The following is a 10,466-nucleotide window of genomic DNA, read 5'->3' on the forward strand; positions in this document are numbered from 1 at the left end:
CTCCGAAGCCATTGCCATGTTTTATCACTGGCTAGTTCTTTAGTCTGTCTCATGTATTGTCCGTGCATTGGTTTGTTGTGGTACTCCTCTGTTCTTTTTATCATTCTCCTGCCTCTGTATATTTCTGGGTCTTCGTCTACTTTTATCAGTCCTTCCCATGCATTCTTGACCAACCCGTCTTGAATGGTTTTTAGATATTGCCTCAGGGCTCTGTTTTCGATGTTGATGCAGTCCTCTATGCTTAGTAGTCCTCTCCCTCCTTCCTTTCGTGTTATGTATAGTCTCCGTATTTGCTCTTGGGTGTAGTGCTTTGTGTATTGTCATATGTTTCCTAGTTTTCTGGTCTATGCTGCGCTGTATCTGATTACTGGTACTGCCCATATGTTTATGAGTCTCTGCATATATTTTCTGATCGTGTCCTTAATCTGTTGGTGTTTTATATTCTCTCCTTTGATTATTCCCAGGTATTTGCATTGTGTCTCATCTATATGTTTGATGTCGTTCCCATCTGGTAGCTTTATCCCTTCAGTCCTTGTTACGTTGCCCCTTTGTATGTTGACCAACGCATATTTTTCTATTCCAAACTCCATCATGATGTCCCCAGATACAATTCTTACAGTCTGGGTTAAGGTATATATTTCCTTGATGCTCTTACCATACATCTTGATGTCGTCCATGAATATCAGATGGTTAATTCTGTTGCCTCTCTTTTTTGAGTTGGTACCCAGCATCCATCTTCTGCAGTACTTTTGTCATGGGAATCACGACACTACAAATAAATGTTGTTGAAACGGTGATTGATTCCAAAAATACTACACTAAAAGAGGGACACCTTGTATATTATTATTATTATTATTATTATTATTATTATTATTATTATTATTATTATTATTATTATTATTATTATGATTGAACACGTCTCTGCAAGTAAATGCCGTCGTTAAACGGTGTTTATTTTCACTAATACTACCCTAAAAAAGGTTCTCCTTCTATAGTTTTATCACCACCACCACCATCATCATCATCATCATCATCATCACCAATATTATTATTATTATTTATTTTTATTATTTTTTCTTTTGGTCTATCACAGTCCTCCAATTCGACTGGGTGGTATTTATAGCGTGGGGTTCCGGGTTGCATCCTGCCTCCTTAGGAGTCCATCACTTTTCTTAGTATGTGCGCCGTTTCTAGGATCACACTCTTCTGCATGAGTCCTGGAGCTACTTCAGCCTCTAGTTTTTCTAGATTCCTTTTCAGGGATCTTGGGATCGTGCCTAGTGCTCCTATGATTATAGGTACAATTTCCACTGGTATATCCCATATCCTTCTTATTTCAATTTTCAGGTCTTGATACTTATCCATTTTTTCTCTTTCTTTCTCTTCAACTCTGGTGTCCCATGGTATTGCGACATCAATGAGTGATACTTTCTTCTTGATTCTGTCAATCAACGTCACGTCTGTCTATTTGCACGTATCACCCTATCTGTTCTGATACCATAGTCCCAGAGGATCTTTGCCTGATCGTTTTTTATCACTCCCTCAGGTTGGTGCTCGTACCACTTATTACTGCAAGGTAGCTGGTGTTTCTTGCACAGGCTCCAGTGGAGGGCTTTTGCTACTGAATCATGCCTCTTTTTGTACTGGTTCTGTGCAAGTGCCGGACATTTGCTTGCTATGTGGTTTATGGTTTCATTTTTCGTATTGCACTTCCTACATATGGGAGAGATGTTATTTCCATCTATCGTTCTTTGAACATATCTGGTTTTTAGGGCCTGATCTTGTGCCGCTGTTATCATTCTTTCACTTTCCTTCTTGAGCTTTCCCCTCAGCAGCCATTGCCACGTGTCATCGCTAGCTATTATTATTATTATTATTATTATTATTATTATTATTATTATTATTATTATTATTATTATTATTATTCGAGCATCCAAACGAAACCAGTCACGATTCAATTAGCAAGTATCCTCATACCAGAAATCAGATAAAAAAAAGTAAAAGAAAACTTGACTACTTTTCAGCCTTTGCGAAATTATCTACACAGTTGTCTACGTTTTCGACTGTCACCTTTCGAGTTAAATGCAGAGTATAACAAAATTGCTTGAAACGTCAAATTAGCCTATTTCACTTTTAAGTTAGTCTTAAGAATTGTTATAAATTAGCTAAGAACTCAAGTTTTTCTCTGTAACTTTTCTACTTGCTTCAAAATACTAAGGCAATAGTTTCGTATAATTTAGATGAATATAAATTTCCAGCAGCTATGAGATGTCATTAGAAGTCTAATTTCACTCATCAAAAATGAAAAATGTTTTTACAATCATTGCAATTTTAATAAAACTTAAAACTTTCTCTATCCATTTGAATTGCAAAAGAAAGCCACAGAATGAGCAGAAAGGAAACATTTCAACTTAATTAATGTTGTACAATATATTTTAAAAGTCAAGCTGTATCGATCATCATTTACAGAACACCAGAAACATGAACATTTACTCTTGAACTTCAGAAGTATTAAAATATGCTCAATTTAGTTGTAAAGTCAAGTCTGACACATCAACTTTTACCAAATTATTAACAATTAAACTCAAGTAGTTTAACTTTTAAGCCTTCGGTGAATGCTAACGAAATGAGTTAAAAAGAAAAATATACTCGTTTTAACTTCTACAAAACCACTTTAAAAACGTTGGGTTAATGTCTACCACGAAGGGATATTAATATTGAAGAATTTTAAGGTGTTTTTCTTTCATGATAGATGAGATCAATTTAGTATACATCAATAAAAGCTCCAGTCATTACTTTATTCAAGTAAACAAAAAGGCTGACAAAGTTATACAAAGGTATATCACGTAAGTTCAAGCATTTCATTTCACAGGTCCGTAATTTATAAACTAATAAGTTCAAGGTATCTAATTACAGATACCAGACTTGACTGCAGTCCAAACATAACGAATGTTGACACGTGTAAAATGTATTCAACACGTCTCTCTCCGTAAGGCACGTTTCCTTTCTTCATTCCTTACCTAAAATTATATCACAAAAAATAACGAAACCAATCTGTGCAGCTACGCGAAGGGACAGCATTTAAATTAACACCAGGAGAGGCCGAACAAAAAAAAGCTAGGGAAAAAAAGAGCAAATAAATGAGACTCGGGGTCCTTGGCTCGACTGCGTGTCTTCCTGGGTCTTCTCTCTATAACCACAGTCTCACCCAGAGGTGGAAACGTGACGTCACACCTAAGCAAGGTGTTGGTTGTCATCTTTAAGTTGGGGAGGCAGAAAGGGAATATTGACAACAAGGCTCCCTCCGGTGTCTTCTGCTTCTCCTTTGGGCCTATTTTTCTCTTGCCTCCTTCTCCTCTGTCACCCCACACGTTACCCTCCCCCCTCCTCTTCCCTCCCACCCCTCCTCCTCCTCCTCATCCTCCTCCTGCTGTTCCCTGCTACGTCTATATTCATCTGCTGCTTCTAACCTTTACGTTACAGTTCCGCCTTTGATCTCTCTCTCTCTCTCTCTCTCTCTCTCTCTCTCTCTCTCTTTTCCAAAGTAGTGTCCACAGTTTTGAAATATGGCTATACTAACTTTAAGCCAATCCTCTTATACTTATCTGTGTAATGGTGAAAAATACTTTTACCTGAAAGATTTCAAACAATTTATTTTCATTTATGTTTTTCCTCGTTGCCAGCTCCGCATTCGCTTCGTAAATGCATCTCTCTCTATCTCACTTTTCGTGTGGTTTTGCCTAGTTAATTTTCTTTGTCAGTGTTCTTTTCTTCTCGTTTCAATATACTTTCTTCGAACTTTTTATATGTATATACATATATTCACAGTAAGATTTGATTTCATACCTTTATCGTATTTACACATTGTCGCTTGAATTTTTAGTGTATTCTTATTGCTGTTGTTGTTCTCCGCTATCTCTTCCTTTCTTGTTTTTTTTTCTTTTTCTCGTCTTTGCAGTGTCACTATTCTGGGTGTTCTTTTAATGTTTTTTCTTTCCATTTTTTCTCTTGTTAAAGTTATTTTCTTTCTGTTCTTTACCTATTTCTCTGTTAAATAAACGTCAACACAATTCTGTTGTTTCGGTTACCCTTTTTTATTGTTGTTGTATTGTTGATACTGATATTTTCGCTGTTGTTGGTTTTAGTGGTTTCAAGGAATCGGTTGTTGAACTTAATGCTGCTACTGTACTTGTTGATGTAGTTACTGGTACTTTTGATGTTGTTTTATCGGTTGCTATTGCTTCTACTGAGGGCTCCATTCTATTTCCTTCTTATTGTTATATTCCCACAATCCTCCCCCTTTTATTCATCCATGTCTTCAGTTTCAAACATTTGCATCGCCACTTCGATCTATAAAAACATTGCTAAACACACCACTTCCCAAAAAAGGACGCACAAAATCCAAAGGTCTCCAAAGAAAGTGAGGTCACCTGCATTTTTCAGGCGAGGTCAAAAGGTCATCTGCTGCAACAGCATTGTTTTTACAAGACACTAGAACCACAAAGTGAGCAGGAAGTGCTTGTAAGATCTCTGAGAACACTTTGATGTATTACCAGTGAGACAATCTGTCTAGCTGTTTAGCTGTAATATATCTGTATATATATTAAAATATATGTATATAATATATATATATATATATATATATATATTATATATATATATATATATATATTATGACAAAGTGGCGGCTCGTCAGTAGGCACTGTGGAACTGCAGCACCCCCTATAGATTTCATATATATGTACAAAATTATGAATATACATGAATATGAAAAATTAAGAATAGATTATCAACAATCCTTAAAAGATTATTACCATTCTTTTGTTCTTGTAAATAAAGCAAATGAACTGAAACAATATGTGGAACTACGGTGCTCAGCAGTTCCAATTTTGCAAGCAGGGTGATAATGTGGTAGCCACCCTGCGCGTATAGTAGAGGGGAGCACTGCCCTCTCGAGCAGTGTTACCCTGGCTGTTGGAGGGAGAAAGTGTGTTTTGAAATTGTTTTGAAATTCGTCAAAGCTTAATCAGTATGGAGTATTAGTGACAGTGATCATATTAGTGACGATACTGAAGATATGTATTGCAGAATAATCAACTCAGTGGCGAGTTATAGTGAATGGGAAAAAATGATAACCACATAAATGTCAATGAGTAAAATTCAGAATAGTAGCTTTCGGAACCGGTTCTGCTGCCTTCCTCAGCGGGAGAGAGAGAGAGAGAGAGAGAGGAGAGACAAAGAGGAAAGAGAGAGAGTCTGTGTATGTGTTTTTATGCAGTTGTTATCAAGGAATTAAAAAAAAAGATATTTAATAAACAGCACCCCTATGAATGATAGCCACGAGCCGCCACTGGAAGACAGCTACAGGAAAAGAGCTAGAGGGAAACCAGGAGCTGTATTGTGCATTTATAGACCTAGAGAAAGCATACAATAGAATCCCAAGAGAAGTGATGCTTTGGTGTTTAAGGAAAAAAGAAAGTCCCAGAAAAGTTGGTAAGGCTGGTCGAGATGATATATAAAAGAACGAACACAAAAGTGATAATAGCAGTTGGGGAAACAAAAAACTTTGAATTTAGTGTTGTATTACACCAGGGGTCAACATTAAGCCCATTTTTGTTTGTGCTGGTCATGGATGTGTTGAGTGAAGAGATCAGGAATGAAGATCTCTGGGAGTTGCTGTACGCCAGTGATCTGGCGATTACTGCTGAAAATGAGGAGGACCTACAGAGAAGGGTTGGAAAGTGGCTTAAGGGTGAATATGAATAAAACAGAGGTTTTCTTGAGCAGTAGGGAAGATAGAGGCAGAATAGTAGTACAAGAAAGAAGAGGCTCAATTATATAACAGGCAGAAAAGTTTAAATACTTAGGATCTACTTTAAGCCAAGAGGAAGGATGTGAGGCTGAAGTTGACAGTAGGATAAAAGCTGCATGGGGGAAATGGAGAGAGGTAGTTGGAGTGGTATGTGGTAAGGAAATGCCAATCAAGCTAAAAGTCAAGATATATAACACAGTGATTAAGACCAGTGTTAGTGTACGTAGCAGAAATATAGGCTCTAAGAAGAAAAGAGGAAGTAGAGCTTGAGAGAACAGAGATGAGAATGCTGAGGTGGATTATGGGAATATTGCTCCTTGAAAGATTGGAAAATGATGAAATCAGAAGAAAGGCAGGCTTAGTAAAGATTACAGAGGTGATAGGAGAGTCACGATTGAGATGGTATGGGCATGTTTTGAGGATGGATGACGAAGAGAGTCATGAGGGCTTGAGAGGAACCTGTTAGAGGAAGAAGATCGAGAGAGAGACAGAGAATTAGATGGCGAGCTAAAGTGAAGGAGGATATGGAGAGAAGAGGTCTGGTGGAGGATGATGGTTTTGATAGAAGGCAGTGGAGAATGCACATCAGGCAACCAGTCCCTTAATGTAGGGATAACGATGGGAAAAGAGATGATATATATATATATGAAGCAATTTTTGTCTGTCTATTTGTTTGTTTGTTAGTTATGCCCGCCCAGACTATGAAAGCCAAGGCTACTAAATTTTTACCATAGACTCCCATCGCCCCAGAAAGGATTTAGTCAAAATCCGAAATTCAAGGACATTTTCTTAGAGTGTCATAACCACCCTTCTTTTTTATACCCCCACATTTTTCACAACTATTGGAATTGAAGCTAGGGCTACCAAATTTTTATCATAGACTACCCTCGCCCCAGAAAGGTTTTAGTCAAAATCCAAAATTCGAGGGCCTTTTCTAAGGGGGTCATATCCCCTCTTTTTCATATCCCCTAATTTTTTTTACAATTTTGGAGTTGAAGCTAGGCCTACCAAATTTTTACCATAGACTCCCCTCCCTCAAGGAAGGTTTTATTCAAATTCCGAAATTCGAAGGCCGTTTTTAAGTGGGTCATAACCCCTCCGTTTCATATCCCCTCATTTTTTACAACTTGTGGAGTTGAAGCTAGGGCTACCAAATTTGTTTGTTTGTGTGTTTGTGTATGGATAGTGCAATAGAATATTGTCATACTTCCTTCAAACTGAAAGATCTGCACTAATCCTAAAAACTAGGTTCCAAGATACGTAGGTTTTTCTTGTTACACAAAACGGTAATTGAGAAAAACATAAAAGTACAAATACCCACTTTTTTTTATGAAAGCTTTCAAAAATTTTTTTTTAATCTGGGACATGCATATACCTTGGGAACTTATATTTTTTAAATATTGATGTAGAACTCTTTGATACGTCTGTCTGTCTACCTGCCTGTGTGATCTTTAAAATCAACGCTTTCGTTCGCGTATGTGTTTATTTGAAAGTTTTTAAAAATCTTTTATGCATACTAATGCATTTTCATGGGCATTCCGTTTAGGGAAACTCGCACGGCTTGTCATCAAGGAAAGATTGAATCTTGCGCCCTTACCTAAAAGTGTATTTGTTCATTAACTTTGTCCCAAAAACGTCACGCTTGCTTGACTAAAAGTAATGGCTTGATTCTGACACGTATCACGAGAGAAGTGAAAAATCCAAAAATGGGTTATGTCTTTTTAAATCTCATGATTACAAGCTTTTGAAAAACTTGCTTCGCGAAGTTTATTTAATACTTGCGGTTTTTTTTATTTATTTATTTCCTCTCTTTCTATAACTTTTTCTCTCTGTCAACAGAATTTTAGAATGTTCTTTGTATTTTCAGTTGCTTTCAGCATGTATTATGTAAAACTGTAATATTTATTCATGGTTACATGGTCATTTAACTTGAATACCTTTGACTATATCGGCCTGGATATGGGTTGCTCAGAGAATAGAAAAGTGAAGGAAACATATATGGTACACTCAAGGAAACAAAGAAGGAAGCTAGGGGATTTTTTATTAAAAAATGACGTCAGAAATGATGGCATCATAAATACATCTCCTACAGCACTGTCAAGAGAAAGGAAACATTGTAAAAAAATCCGTAACATTTTGCATCATGGTTAACAGGTAACAATGGAAAAAGAGATAATGATAACGGAAGTATGTCGGGAAGTCTCTGAGAGGGGCGACAGTAACCCACCACTGGCTTTTCGCGTCATCTTTACCCACGCTGGAACGACCGCCATTTCTCCCGGGGCGTGTCCTTTGTTTTCCTCCGAATTACACGTCTTTGATCGAAGCCATAGCCAGGCCTGACATTGTGCGTTAATTGCTTGCTTGTACGTGGCGAATGTTAACGTTGTAAGTGATCATCAAGAGATGGGGATAAGTGACAATGAACTCGCTTGGTTTATGGTTGTAAATGGGAAAGGAAGTTCTACCATATGATTTTCGTTTCTTGCTGTTAAATTGACAGTTGTGTTTACCTTCATATCCAGTGCTGTTTCATGTGAACATTGGCGTTGGTTTGCATAATCTTTAGCTGCTGAATGTTATGAGCATTTGCATAGTTTATCATGCATTCCTCACAATGAGTGTTTTTAACCGTTGTTGCATCATTAATTCATTCGTTTTCGCTATCTGTATAGAGCAATGTTCTTCACAAACACTTCCAAACAACCAAGGAAATTTAAACAAAGTCCACTCACTGACGCATGTTTTTACTTTCATTTATATGGCCACATGAACTCTGTTTCTCTCTTTACTGCTTTCATATTTTCATTATTGTTTATGTAGTTTTTAAACAGCCGATATATCCTCTAGTTTCCTCTACGATTTCTATTAAAGTTTATAACCATAAGCTGTGTGTGTGTGTTTTTTTTTTTTCGTTGAGATTACGGTGGGTTGTCTGTTCATCTCTTAGTTGTTTTCCTTTTTTAATGATGAATCAAAAACTTAATTCACGGATCTTCATGTAATTTTGTTGGCATTTGCATAAGGAACGAAGTAAATCCTGAACTGAGTTTGATGAGGATCAAGGAAAAAATCAGGGTTGTTTAGACTGCAACGCAAATTCATCAATGATGATCGTTTGCCAATCAAGCGTGATATTCTCTGATGAGGAACAATCAAGTTTGTTAGGGGGTGAGCGACTGAATAAATATCTGATCAATAATGACAGCTTCTTGTGCTTATTTCATTGTTATTCGATTGCCTTTTTATGAGATTAACCATATTTGCTACTATCATTTAAATCACTAACATGAACAGAATATGGTTAAGTGCTTTTGACTTATGGAACCATATCAATTAAACATTTAATTTAAATGGTACGCACAATAACCATCAAAACTGAGAGAAACATATACCATGCTATTTAGGCTTAAGCTTTGAAGTAATGATACACAAGGTACAAACTTAAAGATATACCTATCATATGCTGGCTGTATTTGGTAAGTTTCATGAACGATCAATATTGCTTACTACAGTATCAGAAATGCTATTTTCCTCCACTGATTTAGAAATCAATAATTTGCTATTATTAATAATGACACAAATCTCCTTTATTTTTTTGTTTTTGGAATGCTGGATAGACACGATAACAAATTCTTTTAATAATTACCGCTGGAAAACTCCGCAAACAAGAAATAGTGGTAGCTATGATTGTATAAGATCAGCATGTAAGTTTCCTTTCTAAAACATGAATAGTAAGAAGTTTCAGGTTGAATGAAAACTCATGTTTTTCCTTTTTCACTTTACACTTTTCTAATGCAATGGCACCTGGTATTGACAGAGACCTAGATTCATTTCTGACCCGGTTCTCAGGAACCTTGAGACAGTTTCTGTGAGCAATGAATACGGAATGAGCATGAAAATCGGCTACTTAAACAAAACAAAACAAAACTGAAACGTTTTACGAGCACAGTAAAATAAATATAAGAAACACAGGCAGCGTTGTTAAATAGGAACGGAAAAAGCCTCATTGCAAAGAATGTGACTGAAAATATGAAGGACCAGGAAATGAATCTGCTCAAGCATTGTTATAAGAGTCGAAATGAAGTTGTTTGACAGCAAATGAAGAGTCATTGATTGGATCCCAAAGGGAGTTTTGCAATTTGTGGTACATTCACAGGCACCGAGATGGAGGCGTAGAAACTGCTTATAGAGTGATGGAATAGGAAAGAAGAAGAGAGAGAGAGAAGGGGGGGGGGGGGGGGTGGGGGGGGGGGGGGGGGGGTGTGGGGGGGGGGGGGGGCGGGGGGGGGGGGGGGGGGCTGTTTACAGGGGTTTTCTAGGGCAAGAGTTGAACTCAGTAGGTAAACAGATAACATATTTGAAAAGAATAGGTTTAAAGAAACTGTTATAATCAGAGTGATTCGAGAAATTTTGACTGAGACTATAAACGACCCCAAGACGATCACTTATGGAAATCATAAACACGCAAAGGGCTCCCAAATTCGATTCTGCAATAAAAATCAAAGTTATTCAAATAAATTAAAACCATTTTTAATGAAAAGGTAAAAAATAAGAATCCGTAAGACTGATAGCAAATGTCTCGGCTGAAAACGAGGAAGGTAAAACCATAAGATACATCAAAAACAAGAATCGGTTTTCAACAACTGATGAG

General features: G+C 37.0%; 1 protein-coding gene across 1 annotated transcript in view; it reads left to right on the plus strand.

Annotated features, from left to right (window-relative positions):
- The window catches only part of LOC135215244 (pantetheinase-like), a 162,917-nt gene that overhangs the window by 23,578 nt on the left and 128,873 nt on the right, over positions 1–10,466 (plus strand). The gene's annotated exons all lie outside the window — the stretch shown is intronic.

Source organism: Macrobrachium nipponense, chromosome 5 (assembly GCF_015104395.2).
Source record: "Macrobrachium nipponense isolate FS-2020 chromosome 5, ASM1510439v2, whole genome shotgun sequence".
NCBI classification, from domain to species: Eukaryota; Metazoa; Arthropoda; class Malacostraca; order Decapoda; family Palaemonidae; genus Macrobrachium; species Macrobrachium nipponense.